The sequence below is a fragment of the Triticum dicoccoides genome, chromosome 2A (genome assembly GCF_002162155.2).
Source record: "Triticum dicoccoides isolate Atlit2015 ecotype Zavitan chromosome 2A, WEW_v2.0, whole genome shotgun sequence".
NCBI lineage: Eukaryota > Viridiplantae > Streptophyta > Magnoliopsida > Poales > Poaceae > Triticum > Triticum dicoccoides.
In genome coordinates this window covers 14,963,076-14,979,904 of record NC_041382.1, presented here as the reverse complement: position 1 = coordinate 14,979,904, position 16,829 = coordinate 14,963,076, and positions in this window count along the sequence as shown.

Below are 16,829 nucleotides of genomic sequence, written 5' to 3'. Positions count from 1 at the left end.
TAGTTTGTCAAGTTGGTGTTGTTTTAACCTTCGCAAGGACCGGGCGTAGCCACACTCGGTTCAACTAAAGTTGGAGAGACTGTCGCCCGCAAGCCACCTATGTGCAAAGCACGTCGGGAGAACCGGTCTCGCGTAAGCGTACGCGTAATGTCGGTCCGGGTCGTCTCGTCCAACAATACCGCCGAACCAAAGTATGACATGCTGGTAAGCAGTATGACTTATATCGCCCACAACTCACTTGTGTTCTACTCGTGCATATAACATCAACATATAAAACCTAGGCTCGGATGCCACTGATGGGGAACGTAGTAATTACAAAATTTTCCTACGCACACGCAAGATCATGGTGATGCATAGCAACGAGAGGGGAGAGTATGATCTACGTACCCTTGTAGATCGCAATGGAAGCGTTGACACAACGTAGAGGAAGTAGTCGTACGTCTTCCCGATCCGACCGATCCAAGCACCGTTACTCCGGCACCTCCGAGTTCTTAGCACACGTAGAGCTCGATGACGCTCCCCGGGCTCCGATCCAGCAAAGCTTCGGGGATGAGTTCCGTCAGCACAACGGCATGGTGACTATGATGATGTTCTACCGACGCAGGGCTTCGCCTAAGCACTACAACGATATGACCGAGGTGGAATATGGTGGAGGGGGGCACCGCACCCGGCTAAGGAACAATCACGAAGATCAACTTGTGTGTCCTAGGGTGCCCCCTGCCTCCGTATATAAAGGATCCAAGGAGGGGTGCGGCCGGCCCTAGAGGAGGCGCGCAGGAGGAGTCCTACTCCTATCGGGAGTAGGACTCCCCTCCCCGTTCCTTGTCCAACAAGGAGAGGTGGAGGGAGAAAAGGAAAGGGGGGGGGGGCGCCGACCCTCCCTCCTTGTCCAATTCGGACTAGGGGGAGAGGGGGCGCGTGGCCTGCCCTGGCAGCCCCTTCCTCTTCTCCACATTAGGCCCATGAGGCCCATTAACCCCCCGGGGGGTTCCGGTAACCCCCCGGTGCTCCGGTTTTATCCGAAACTTCCCCGGAACGCTTCCGGTGTCCGAATATAGTCATCCAATATATCAATCTTTATGTCTCGACCATTTCGAGACTCCTAGTCATGTCCGTGATCACATCCGGGACTCCGAACAAACTTCGGTACATCAAAATGCATAAAACTCATAACAACTGTCATCGTAACTTTAAGCGTGCGGACCCTACGGTTCGAGAACAATGTAGACATGACCGAGACACGTCTCCGGTCAATAACCAATAGCGGGACCTGGATGCCCATATTGGCTCCTACATATTCTACGAAGATCTTTATCGGTCAGACCGCATAACAACATACATTGTTCCCTTTGTCATCGGTATGTTACTTGCCCGAGATTCGATCGTCGGTATCCAATACCTAGTTCAATCTCGTTACCGGAAAGTCTCTTTACTCGTTCTGTAATACATCATCTCACAACTAACATATTAGTTGTAATGCTTGCAAGGCTTATGCGATGTGCATTACCGAGAGGGCCCAGAGATACCTCTCCGATAATCAGAGTGACAAATCCTAATCTCGAAATACGCCAACCCAACATCTACCTTTGGAGACACCTGTAGAGCACCTTTATAATCACCCATTTACGTTGTGACGTTTGGTAGCACACAAAGTGTTCCTCCGACAAAGGGGAGTTGCATAATCTCATAGTCATAGGAACATGTATAAGTCATGAAGAAAGCAATAGCAACATACTAAACGATCGGGTGCTAAGCTAATGGAATGGGTCATGTCAATCAGATCATTCACCTAATGATGTGATCCCATTAATCAAATAACAACTCTTTGTTCATGGTTAGGAAACATAACCATCTTTGATTAACGAGCTAGTCAAGTAGAGGCATACTAGTGACACTCTGTTTGTCTATGTATTCACACATGTATTATGTTTCCGATTAATACAATTCTAGCATGAATAATAAACATTTATCATGATATAAGGAAATAAATAATAACTTTATTATTGCCTCTAGGGCATATTTCCTTCAAAAAGATGGAGGAGAATAGCTCAAACAGTGAGCATGTGCTCAGGTTGTCTGGGTACTACAATCGCTTGAATCAAGTGGGAGTTAATCTTCCAGATAAGATAGTGATTGACAGAATTCTCGAGTCACCATCACCAAGTTAGTAGAACTTCGTGATGAACTATGATATGCAAGGGATAACGGAAACGATTCCCAAGCTCTTCGTAATGCTGAAATCGACGAAGGTAGAAATCAAGAAAAATATCAAGTGTTGATGGTAGACAAGACCACTAGTTTCAAGAAAAGGGCAAAGGGAAGAAGGGGAACTTCAAGAAGAACGGCAAGCAAGTTGCTGCTCAAGTGAAGAAGCCCAAGTCTGGTCCTAAGCCTGAGACTAAGTGCTTCTACTGCAAAGGGACTGGTCACTGGAAGCGGAACTGCCCCAAGTATTTGGCGGATAAGAAGGATGGCAAAGTGAACAAAGGTATATTTGATATACAGATTATTGATGTGTATTTTACTAGTGTTCGTAGCAACCCCTCGGTATTTGATACTGGTTCAGTTGCTAAGAGTAGTAACTCGAAACGGGAGTTGCAGAATGAACAAAGACTAGTTAAAGGTGAAGTGACTATGTGTGTTGGAAGTGGTTCCAAGATTGATATGATCATCATCGCACACTCCCTATACTTTCGGGATTAGTGTTGAACCTAATATCTGGTGTTTGCGTTGATCATGAATATGATTTGATCATGTTTATTGCAATACGGTTATTCATTTAAGTAAGAGAATAAATTGTTGTTTTGTTTACATGAATACAACCTTATATGGTTACACACCCAATGAAAATGGTTCGTTGGATCTCGATCGTAGTGATACACATATTCATAATATTGAAACTAAAAGATGCAAAGTTAATAATGATAGTGCAACTTATTTGTGGCACTGCCGTTTAGGTCATATTGGGGTAAAGCGCATGAAGAAACTCCATGCTAATGGACTTTTGGAATCACTTGATGCTTGCGAACCATGCCTCATGGGCAAAATGACTAAAACTCCGTTCTCTGAAACAATGGAGCGAGCAACTGACTTATTGGAAATAATACATACTGATGTATGCGGTCCGATGAAGTTAAGGCTCACGGCAAGTATCGTTATTTTCTGACCTTCACAGATGATTTGAGCAGATATGAGTATATCTACTTGATGAAGCACAAGTCTGAAACATTTGAAAAGTTCAAAGAATTTCAGAGTGAAGTGGAGAATCATCATAACAAGAAAATAATAGTTTCTACGATATGATCGCAGAGGTAAAATATTTGAGTTAAGAGTTTGGCCTTCATTTAAAACAATGTGAAATAGTTTCACTACTCACGCCACCTGGAACACCACAGTGTAATGGTGTGTCCGAACGTCATAACCGTACTTTATTAGATATGGTGCGATCTATGATGTCTCTTGACGATCTACCACTATCGTTTTGGGGTTATGCATTAGAGACAGCTGCATTCACGTTAAATAGGGCACCATCTAAATCCGTTGAGACGACACCATATGAACTATGGTTTGGCAAGAAACCTAAGCTGTCGTTTCTTAACGTTTGAGGTTGCAATGCTTATGTGAAAAAGTTTCAACCTGATAAGCTCAAACCCAAATCGGAGAAGTGCGCCTTCATAGGATACCCAAAAGAAAATGTTGGGTACACCTTCTATCACAGATCCGAAGGCAAGATATTCATTGCTGAGAATGGATCCTTTCTAGCGAAGGAGTTTCTCTCGAAAGAAGTGAGTGGGACGAAAGTAGAACTTGATGAGGTAATAGTACCTGCTCCTTTATTGGAAAGTAGTTCATCACAGAAAACGGTTTCTGTGACACCTACACCAATTAGTGAGGAAGTTAATGATGATGATCATGAAACTTTAGATCAAGTTGTTATTGAACCTCGTAGGTCAACCAGAGTAAGATCCACACCAGAGTGGTACGGTAATCCTATTCTGAAGGTCATGTTACTTGACCATGACGAGCCTACGAACTATGAGGAAGCGATGATGAGCCCAGATTCTGCGAAATGGCTTGAGGCCATGAAATCTGAGATGAGATCCTTGTATGAGAATAAAGTATGGACTTTGATTGACTTGCCCATTGATCGGCGAGCCATTGAGATTAAATGGATCTTTAAGAGGAAGACGGACGCTGATAGTAGTGTTACTATCTACAAAGCTAGAATTGTCGCAAAAAGGTTTTCGACAAGTTCAAGGTGTTGACTACGATGAGAGTTTCTCACTCGTATCTATGCTTAAGTCTGTCCGAATCATGTTAGCAATTGCCGCATTTTATGAAATCTGGCAAATGGATAAACAAAACTGCATTCCTTAATGAATTATTAAAGAAGAGTTGTATATGATGCAACCAGAAGGTTTTGTCAATCCTAAAGGTACTAGCAAAATATGCAAGCTCCAGTGATCCATCTATGGACTGGTGCAAGCATCTCGGAGTTGGAATATACGCTTTGATAAGTATATGTGAATGACATATTGTTGATCGAAGATAATGTAGAATTATTCTGCAAAGCATAAAGGAATGTTTGAAAGGAGTTTTTCAAAGAAAGACCTTGGTGAAGCTGCTTACATATTGAGCATCAAGATCTATAGAGATAGATCAAGACGCTTGATAAGTTTTTCAATGAGTACATACCTTGACAAGATTTTAAAGTAGTTCAAAATGGAACAGTCAAAGAAGGAGTTCTTGCCTGTGTTACAAGGTGTGAAGTTGAGTAAGACTCAAAACCCGACCACGACAGAAGATAGAGAGAGAATGAAAGTCATTCCTATGCCTCAGCCATAGGTTCTATAAAGTATGCCATGCTGTGTACCAGACCTATTATATACCCTGCCCTGAGTTTGGCAAGGGAGTACAATAGTGATCTAGGAGTAGATCACTGGACATTGGTCAAAATTATCCTTAGTGGAATAAGGATATGTTTCTCGATTATGGAGGTGACAAAAGGTTCGTCGTAAAGAGTTATGTCAATGCATTTGACACTGATCGAGATGACTCAAAGTCTCAATCTGGATACATATTGAAAGTGGGAGCAATTAGCTAGAGTAGCTCTGTGCAGAGCATTGTTGACATAGAAATTTGCAAAATACATACGGATCTGAATGTAGCAGACTCGTTGACTAAACTTCCCTCACAAGCAAAACATGATCACACCTTAGTACTCTTTGGGTATTAATCACATAGCGATGTGAACTAGATTATTGACTTTAGTAAACCCTTTGGGTGTTGGTCACATGACGATGTGAACTATGGGTGTTAATCACATGGTGATGTGAACTATTGCTGTTAAATCACATGGCGATGTGAACTAAACACTACTAGGAAAAGGCCTACTAGTGGCGCACCAGTTTTGCCTACTAATGGCGCACTATTGGTGCGCCACTAGTACCACGCCACTAGTATTTTTTACTAATGGCGCACCATTGGTGCGCCATTAGTATATACCACGGCGGGCCATTAGTATACACCACGGTGCGCCATTAGTATTTTTGAATTTTGAAGGCGGGAAAATAGTAGTGGGCACCTTCTAACCCCCACCGTGCGCCATTGCTATTTTTGAATTTTGAATTTGGATATGGATCATGATTTTTTTTGCCCATTTTTTGCTCGATTTTTTGCACGATATTATTTCAAATTTTGTTCCCGTTTTTGGATCGTGTACGCTCTTTTGCCATGTTCTTTGCCGGAGAGGAGTTCGCCGGAGAGGAGGAGGAGGAGGTGACCGGAGAGGCGCTCGCCTACATCGCCGGAGAGGAGGAGGAGGTCGCCGGAGAGGAGTTCACCGGAGCATCGGAGAGGAGGAAGGAGAAACCATGAGGGGATGGGAGGAGAGGAGGGAGGAGGAGCTCACCGGAGATGAGGGAGGAGGAGCTCACCAGAGAGGAGGGAGGAGGAGCTCACTGGAGAGGAGGGAGGAGAAACCGTGAGGGGAGGCGAGGGGAGGAGGAGGAGGTCGCCGGAGAGGAGAAGGAGGTCGCCGGAGAGGAGGAGGGTAGTATGGTGGAGGAGAGAAGGGAAGATGGAGTGAAGGAGAGGAGGAGATGGAGTGGAGGAGAGGTGGAGTGGAGGAGAAGAATGAAGAGGTAAGGAGGAGAGGACATGCCCATGTTGGAAATATGCCCTAGAGGCAATAATAAATTGGTTATTATTATATTTCCTTGTTCATGATAATCGTTTATTATCCATGCTAGAATTGTATTGATAGGAAACTCAGATACATGTGTGGATACATAGACAACACCATGTCCCTAGTAAGCCTCTAGTTGACTAGCTCGTTGATCAATAGATGGTTACGGTTTCCTGGCCATGGACATTGGACGTCGTTGATAACAGGATCACATCATTAGGAGAATGATGTGATGGACAAGACCCAATCCTAAGCCTAGCACAAGATCATGTAGTTCGTATGCTAAAGCTTTTCTAATGTCAAGTATCATTTCCTTAGACCATGAGATTATGCAACTCCCGGATACCGTAGGAGTGCTTTGGGTGTGCCAAACGTCACAACGTAACTGGGTAGCTATAAAGGTACACTACAGGTATCTCCGAAAGTGTCTGTTGGGTTGGCACGAATCGAGACTGGGATTTGTCACTCTGTGTAAACGGAGAGGTATATCTGGGCCCACTCGGTAGGACATCATCATAATGTGCACAATGTGATCAAGGAGTTGATCACGGGATGATGTGTTACGGAACGAGTAAAGAGACTTGCCGGTAACGAGATTGAACAAGGTATCGGGATACCGACGATCGAATCTCGGGCAAGTATCGTACCGCTAGACAAAGGGAATTGTATACGGGATTGATTAAGTCCTCGACATCGTGGTTCATCCGATGAGATCATCGTGGAGCATGTGGGAGCCAACATGGGTATCCAGATCCCGCTGTTGGTTATTGACCAGAGAGTTGTCTCGGCCATGTCTGCATGACTTCCGAACCCGTAGGGTCTACACACTTAAGGTTCGATGACGCTAGGGTTATAGGGAAAGTATGTATGCGGTTACCGAATGTTGTCCGGAGTCCCGGATGAGATCCCGTACGTCACGAGGAGTTCCGGAATGGTCTGGAGGTAAAGATTGATATATAGTAAGTATGGTTTTGGCCACTGGAAGTGTTCCGGGCATCATCGGTAGTGTACCGGGACCACCGAAGGGGTCCGGGGGTCCACCAGGTGGGGCCACCAGCCCCGGAGGCCTACATGGGCCAATAGTGGGAAGGGACCAGCCCCTAGGTGGGCTAGGGCGCCTCCCACCAAGGCCCAAGGCGCCTCCAAGAGGGGAAGGGGGCAAACCCTAGTCTCAGATGGGCCTAAGGCCCACCTAGTGGTGCGCCCCCTCTCTTCCCCCTTGGCCGCCCCCTAGATGGGATCTAGGGCTGGCCGCCACCCCTAGGGAGGGAACCCTAGGTGGGGGCACAGCCCCTCCCCTCCCCCTATATATACTTGAGGTTTGGGGCTGCCCAACACATGTGATTTGCTCTCCCTGTTGGCGCAGCCCTACCCCTCTCCCTCCTCGTCTCTCGTAGTGCTTGTCGAAGCCCTGCTAGAGTCCCGCGCTCCTCCACCACCACCACGCCGTCATGCTGCTACTGGATGGAGTCTTCCCCAACCTCTCCTTCTCCCCTTGCTGGATCAAGGCGTAAGAGACGTCACCGGGCTATACGTGTGTTGAACACGGAGGTGCCGTCCGTTCGGCACTAGGATCATCGGTGATTTGGATCACGACGAGTACGACTCCATCAACCCGTTCACTTGAACGCTTCCGCTTAGCGATCTACAAGGGTATGTAGATGCACTCTCCTTCCCCTCGTTGCTAGATTACTCCATAGATTGATCTTGGTGATGCGTAGAAAATTTTGAATTTCTGCTACGTTCCCCAACAGTGGTATCATGAGCTAGGTCTATGCGTAGTTACTATGCACGAGTAGAACACAAAGTAGTTGTGGGCGTCGATATTGTCAATTATCTTGCCGTTACTAGTCTTATCTTGATTCGGCGGCATCGTGGGATGAAGCGGCCTGGACCAACCTTACACGTACGCTTACGTGAGACCGGTTCCACCGACTGACATGCACTAGTTGCATAAGGTGGCTGGCGGGTGTCTGTCTCTCCCACTTTAGTCGGATCGGATTCGATGAACAGGGTCCTTATGAAGGGTAAATAGAAATTGGCAATTCACGTTGTGGTTTTGGCGTAGGTAAGAAACGTTCTTGCTAGCAACCTATAGCAGCCACGTAAAAACTTGCAACAACAATTAGAGGACGTCTAACTTGTGTTTGCAGCATATGCCTTGTGATGTGATATGGCCAAAAGGATGTGATGAATGATATATGTGATGTATGAGATTGATCATGTTCTTGTAATAGGAATCATGACTTGCATGTCGATGAGTATGACAACCGGCAGGAGCCATAGGAGTTGTCTTAATTTATTTATGACCTGCGTGTCAACATAAACGTCATGTAATTACTTTACTGTATTGCTAAAGCGTTAGCCATAGTAGTAGAAGTAATAGATGACGAGACAACTTCAAGAAGACACGATGATGGATATCATGATGATGGAGATCATGGTGTCATGCCGGTGACAACGATGATCATGGAGCCCCGAAGATGGAGATCAAGAGGAGCAAAATGATATTGGCCATATCATGTCACTATTTGATTGCATGTGATGTTTATCATGTTTTACATCTTATTTGCTTAGAACGACGGTAGCTTAAATAAGATGATCCCTCACTAAAATTTCAAGAAAGGTGTTCCCCCTAACTGTGCACCGTTGCGAAGGTTCGTTGTTTCAAAGCACCACGTGATGATCGGGTGTGATAGATTCTAACGTTCGAATACAACGGGTGTTGACGAGCCTAGCATGTACAGACATGGCCTCAGGACACATGCGAAACACTTAGGTTGACTTGACGAGCCTAGCATGTACAGACATGGCCTCGGAACACGGAAGACCGAAAGGTCGAACATGAGTCGTATAGAAGATACGATCAACATGAAGATGTTCACCGATGATGACTAGTCCATCTCACGTGATGATCGGACACGGCCTAGTTGACTCGGATCATGCAATCACTTAGATGACTAGAGGGATGTCTATCTGAGTGGGAGTTCATAAGATGAACTTAATTATCCTGAACATAGTCAAAAGGTCTTCGCAAATTATGTCGTAGCTCGTGCTTCAGGTCTACTGTTTAGATATGTTCCTAGAGAAAATTTAGTTGAAAGATGATAGTAGCAATTATGCGGACTAGGTCCGTAAACTGAGGATTGTCCTCATTGCTTCATAGAAGGCTTATGTCCTTAATGCACCGCTCAGTGTGCTGAGCCTCGAATGTCGTCTGTGGATGTTGCGAACATCTGACATACACATTTTGATAACTACGTGATAGTTCAGTTAAACGGTTTAGAATTGAGGCACCAAAGACGTTTTGAAACGTCGCGAAACATATGAGATATTTCGAGGGCTGAAATTGGGATTTCAGGCTCGTGCCCACGTCAAGAGGTATAAGACCTCCGACGATTTTCTTAGCCTGCAAACTAAGGGAGAAAAGCTCAATTGTTGAGCTTGTGCTCAGATTGCCTGAGTGCAACAATCATTTGAATCGAGTGGGAGTTGATCTTCCAGATGAGATAGTGATGTTTCTCCGAAGTCATTACCACCAAGCTGCTAGAGCTTCGTGATGAACTATAATATATCAAGGACATATATGATGATCCTTGAGATATTCGCGATGTTTGACACCACAAAACTAGAAATCAAGAAGGAGCATCAATTGTTGATGGTTGGTGAAACCACTAGTTTCAAGAAGGGCAAGGGCAAAAAGGGATACTTCATGAAACGGCAAATCAGCTGCTGCTCTAGTGAAGAAACCCAAGGTTGAACCCAAACCCGAGACTAAGTGCTTCTGTAATAAGGGGAACAGCCACTGGAGCAGAATTACCCTAGATACTTGGTAGATGAGAAGGCTGGCAAGGTCGATAGAAGTATATTGGATATACATTGTGTTAATGTGTACTTTACTAGTACTCCTAGTAGCACCATGGTATTAGATACCGGTTCGGTTGCTAAATGTTAGTAATCTTGAAATAAAAGGCTGCGGAGTAAACGGAGACCAGCTAAAGGTGAGCTGGAAATATGTGTTGGAAGTTTTTCCAAGCTTGATGTGATCAAGCATCGCACGCTCCCTCTACCATCGAGATTGGTGTTTGCGTTGAGCATAGACATGATTGGATTATGTCTATCGCAATACGGTTATTCATTTAAGGAGAATAATGGTTACTCTGTTTATTTGAATAATACCTTCAATGGTCTTGCACCTAAAATGAATGGTTTATTGAATCTCGATCGTAGTGATACACACGTTCATGCCAAAAGATATAAGATAGTAATGATAGTACCACCTACTTGTGGCACTGCCACATAAGTCATATCGGTATAAAACGCATGAAGAAGCTCCATGTTGATGGATCTTTGGGCTCACTCGTTTTTGAAAAGTTTGAGACATGCGAACCATGTCTATTGGTGTATATGCATGAAGAAACTCCATGCAAATGGACTGTTTGGACTCACTTGATTTCGAATCACTTGAGACATGCAAATCATACCACATGGGCAAGATGACTGAAAGCCTCGTTTTCAGTAAAATGGAACCAGAAAGCAACTAGTTGGAAGTAATACATTTTGATGTGTGCAGTCCAATGAGTGCTGAGGCGTGTAGTGGATATCGTTATGTTCTTACTTCACTGATGATTTGAGTAGATGTTGAGTATATTTACTTGATGAATCACGAGTCTGAATTATTGAAAGGTTCAAGTAATTTCAGGGTGAAGTTGAAAGATCGTCGTGACAAGAGGATAAAATATCTATGATATGATCATAGAGATGAATATCTGAATTACGAGTTTGGCACAGAATTAAGACATTGTGGAAATTGTTTCACAACTAATACAGCCTGGAACATCATAGTGTGATGGTGTGTCCGAACATCATAACTGCACCCTATTGGATATGATGCATACCATGATGTCTCTTATCGAATTACCACGATAGTTTATGGGTTAGGCATTAGAGACAACCACATTCACTTTAAATAGGGCACCACGTAATTCCGATGAGATGACACCGTATGAACTATGGTTTACAGAAACCTAAGCTGTCATTTCTTAAAAGTTTGGGGCTGTGACGCTTATGTGAAAAAGTTTCAGGCTGATAAGCTCGAACCCAAAGCGGATAAATGCATCTTCATAGGACACCCAAAACAGTTGGGTATACCTCCTGTCTCAGATCCGAAAGCAATAAGGGATTGTTTCTAGAATCGGGTCCTTTCTCGAGGAAAAGTTTCTCTCGAAAGAATTGAGTGGGAGGATGGTGGAGACTTGATGAGGTTATTGAACCGTCTCTTCAACTAGTGTGTGGCAGGGCACAGGGAGTTGTTCCTGTGGCACCTACACCAATTGAAGTGGAAGCTTATGATAGTGATCATGAAACTTCAGATCAAGTCACTACCAAACCTCGTGGGATGATAAGGATGCGTACTACTTCAGAGTGGTACGTAATCCTGTCTTGGAAGTCATGTTGCTAGACAACAATGAACCTACGAGCTATGGAGAAGCGATGGTGGGCCTGGATTCCAAAATGGCTCGAGGCCATATAATTCGAGAGAGGATCCATATATGAAAACAAAGTGTAGACTTTGGAAGAACTACTTGATGGTCGTAAGGCTATTAGGTACATATGGATTTTTAAAAGGAAGACGGACAATGATGGTATGTATAATCATTAAGAAAGCTCGACTTGTTGTTAAGATGTTTTTTTCCGACAAGTTCAAGGAGTTGACTACGATGAGAATTTCTCACCCGTAGCGATGCTTAAGTCCGTCGGAATCATGTTAGCATTAGTTGTATTTTTCGATTATGAAATTTTACAGATGGATGTCAAAACAAGTTTTCTTACCAAGTTTTTGTAAGAAAAGTTGTATGTGATACAATAGAAGGTTTTGTCAATCCTGAAAGATGCTAACAAGTATGCAAAGCTCCAGCAATCCTTCTAAGGACTGGAGTAAGCATCTCGGAGTTGGAATGTATGCTTTGATGAGATGATCAAAGATTTTGGGTGTATGCAAAGTTTATGAGAAACTTGTATTTCCAAAGAAGTGAGTGGGAGCACTATAGAATTTCTGATGAATATATGTTGTTGACATATTGTTCATCAGAAATGACGTAGAATTTCTGGAAAGCATATAGGGTTATTTGGAAAGTGTTTTTCAATGGAAAGCCTGGATTAAGCTACTTGAACATTGAGCATCAAGATCTATAAGGATAGATCAAAATGCTTAATGGTACTTTCAAATGAGCACATACCTTGACATGATTTTGAAGGTGTTAAGATGGATCAGTCAAAGAAGGAGTTCTTGCCTTAGTTGTAAGGTATGAAGTTAAGACTTAAAGCACGACCACGGCAGAAGAAAGAGGAAGGACGAAGGTCGTCCCCTATGCTTTTGTCATAGGCTCTACGGTGTGCCATGCTGAGTACCGCACCTGATGTGTGCCTTGCCACATATCTGGCAAGAGGGTACAAAGGTAATCTAGGAGTAGATCACCAGATAGCGGTCTAAATTATCCTTAGAGGAATAAGGATATGTTTCTCGGTTATGGAGGTGATAAAGAGTTCGACGTAAAGAGTTACGTCGATGCAAGCTTAACACCTATCCGGATAGCTCTGAGTAGAGATACCGGATACGTATAATGGAGCAACAATTTAGAATAGCTCCAAGTAGAACAGTTATTTGAAATGGCTCCAAATGTAGCGTAGTAGTTGCATCTACAAGATGACATAGAAATTTGCGAAGTACATACGGATCTGAATGTTGCAGACTCGTTGAATGAAACCTCTCTCACAAGCATAACATGATCAAACCCAGAACTCTTTGGATGTTAGTCACATGGGGATGTGACCTTGAGTGTTAATCACATATCGATGTGAACTGGATTATTGACTCTAGTGCAAGTGGGAGACTGTTGGAAATATGCCCTAGAGGCAATAATAAATTGGTTATTATTATATTTCCTTGTTCATGATAATCGTTTATTATCCATGCTAGAATTGTATTGATAGGAAACTCAGATACATGTGTGGATACATAGACAACACCATGTCCCTAGTAAGCCTCTAGTTGAGTAGCTCGTTGATCAATAGATGGTTACGGTTTCCTGGCCATGGACATTGGACGTCATTGATAACAGGATCACATCATTAGGAGAATGATGTGATGGACAAGACCCAATCCTAAGCCTAGCACAAGATCATGTAGTTCGTATGCTAAAGCTTTTCTAATGTCAAGTATCATTTCCTTAGACCATGAGATTGTGCAACTCCCGGATACCGTAGGAGTGCTTTGGGTGTGCCAAACGTCACAACGTAACTGGGTAGCTATAAAGGTACACTACAGGTATCTCCGAAAGTGTCTGTTGGGTTGGCACGAATCGAGACTGGGATTTGTCACTCCGTGTAAACGGAGAGGTATCTCTGGGCCCACTCGGTAGGACATCATCATAATGTGCACAATGTGATCAAGGATTTGATCACGGGATGATGTGTTACGGAACGAGTAAAGAGACTTGCCGGTAACGAGATTGAACAAGGTATCGGGATACCGACGATCGAATCTCGGGCAAGTATCGTACCGCTAGACAAAGGGAATTGTATACGGGATTGATTAAGTCCTCGACATCGTGGTTCATCCGATGAGATCATCGTGGAGCATGTGGGAGCCAACATGGGTATCCAGATCCCGCTGTTGGTTATTGACCAGAGAGTTGTCTCGGCCATGTCTGCATGACTTCCGAACCCGTAGGGTCTACACACTTAAGGTTCGATGACGCTAGGGTTATAGGGAAAGTATGTACGCGGTTACCGAATGTTGTTCGGAGTCCCGGATGAGATCCCAGACGTCACGAGGAGTTCCGAAATGGTCTGGAGGTAAATATTGATATATAAGAAGTATGGTTTTGGCCACCGGAAGTGTTCCGGGCATCACCAGTAGTGTACCGGGACCACCGGAGGGGTCCGGGGGTCCACCAGGTGGGGCCACCAGCCCCGGAGGCCTACATGGGCCAATAGTGGGAAGGGACCAGCCCCTAGGTGGGCTAGGGCGCCTCCTACCAAGGCCCAAGGCGCCTCCAAGAGGGGAAGGGGGCAAACCCTAGTCTCAGATGGGCCTAAGGCCCACCTAGTGGTGCGCCCCCCTCTCTTCCCCCTTGGCCGCCCCCTAGATGGGATCTAGGGCTGGCCGCCACCCCTAGGGAGGGAACCCTAGGTGGGGGCGCAGACCCTCCCCTCCCCCTATATATACTTGAGGTTTGGGGCTGCCCAACACATATGATTTGCTCTCCCTGTTGGCGCAGCCCTACCCCTCTCCCTCCTCGTCTCTCGTAGTGCTTGCCGAAGCCCTGCTAGAGTCCCGCGCTCCTCCACCACCACCACGCCGTCGTGCTGCTGCTGGATGGAGTCTTCCCCAACCTCTCCTTCTCCCCTTGCTGGATCAAGGCGTAGGAGACGTCACTGGGCTATACGTGTGTTGAACACGGAGGTGACGTCCGTTCGGCACTAGGATCATCGGTGATTTGGATTACGACAAGTACGACTCCATCAACCCGTTCACTTGAACGCTTTCGCTTAGCGATCTACAAGGGTATGTAGATGCACTCTCCTTCCCCTCGTTGATAGATTACTCCATAGATTGATCTTGGTGATGCGTAGAAAATTTTGAATTTCTGCTACGTTCCCCAACAGCCCAGCCATATATACGGCATAGTAATGGCGCACCGCGGGCAGGTGCGCCATTACTAATTTTTTTTAATTTTTTTTGAATTTTGAAGGCGGGAAGATACTAATGGCGCATCATGGGCAGGTGCGCCATTAGTAACTTTTTTTATTTTTTTGATTTATTTTGAATTTTGAAGGCGGGAAGATAGTAATGGCGCACCATGGGCAGGTGCGCCATTAGTAAGTTTGAATTTTTTTTTGCCTCTCTAGATCTTAAGCCCTGTATCTTTTTTTCTGTTAGGTTTTTGAGAATTTTGAAAATGTTTTCGAGTAGATGATTTTTCATATAAAAAACTTTTTCATCTGGGTTCATATGCAAAAGTTATGCCCATTTTTACAAATTCTGGAGAGATTTTGCAAAAAAGTCGAAAATTCATGTTTGTAAATTTTGCTAACAACTAGACCACATATCATATGGGAATCTTATTTTATTTTATTTTTTTTGACATTTCTATCATTTTCTTTTATTTTTTTGAAACTGAAAAGGCGGTCCGAGGGGGGTGCATTCGGGGGAATGTTTGGGCCAAATTACTAATGGCGCACCGTGGGATGGTGTGCCATTACTAGTTCTAGTAATGGCGCACCATCCCACGGTGCGCCATTAGTAGTTTAAAAAATAAAAATTAAAAAATTAAAATTTTTTGAAACATAATTACTAATGGCGCACCGTGGGAGTGGTGCCCCATTAGTATTTGCACACTAATGGTGCACCAACACATGGTGCGCCATTAGTATTTAGTAATGGCGCACCACATGTACAGTGTGCCATTAGTGTCCATATTGGCTATAGTTGTTTTTGTGCTGACTCTAGTGCAAGTGGGATACTGAAGTAAATATGACCTAGAGGCAATAATAAAGTTATTATTTATTTCCTTATATCATGATAAATGTTTATTATTCATGCTAGAATTGTATTAACCGGAAACATAATACATGTGTGAATACATAGACAAACAGTATGCCACTAGTATGCCTCTACTTGACTAGCTCGTTGAATCAAAGATGGTTAAGTTTCCTAGCCATAGACATGAGTTGTCATTTGATTAACGGGATCACATCATTAGAGAATGATGTGATTGACTTGACCCATTCCGTTAGCATAGCACTTGATCGTTTAGTTTGTTGCTATTGCTTTTTCATGACTTATACATGTTCCTATGACTATGAGATTATGCAACTCCCGTTTACTGGAGGAACACTTTGTGTGCTACCAAACATCACAACGTAACTGAGTGATTATAAAGGTGCTCTACAGGTGTCTCCGAAGGTACTTGTTGGGTTGGCGTATTTCGAGATTAGGATTTGTCACTTCGATTGTCGGAGAGGTATCTCTAGACCCTCTCGGTAATGCACATCACTTAAGCCTTGCAAGCATTGCAACTAATGAGTTAGTTGCAGGATAATGTATTACAGAACGAGTAAAGAGACTTGTCGGTAACGAGATTGAACTAGGTATTGAGATACCGACGATCGAATCTCGGGCAAGTAACATACCGATGACAAAGGGAACAACGTATGTTGTTATGCGGTCTGACCGATAAAGATCTTCGTACAATATGTAGGAGCCAATATGAGCATCCAGTTTCCGCTATTGGTTATTGACCGGAGACGTGTCTCGGTCATGTCTACATAGTTGCCGAACCCGTAGGGTCTGCACGCTTAACGCTACGATGACAGTTATATTATGAGTTTTATGTTTTGATGTACCGAAGGTTGTTCGGAGTCCCGGATGTGATCACGAACATGACGAGGAGTCTCGAAATGGTCGAGACATGAAGATTGATATATTGGAAGCCTATGTTTGGATATCGGAAGTGTTCCGGGTGAAATCAGGATTTTACCGGATTACCGGGAGGTTACCGGAACCCCCCTGGGGCTTAATGGGCCTACATGGGCCTTAGTGGAAAAGGAGGGAAGCTAAGAAAGTGTGGGGCGCCCC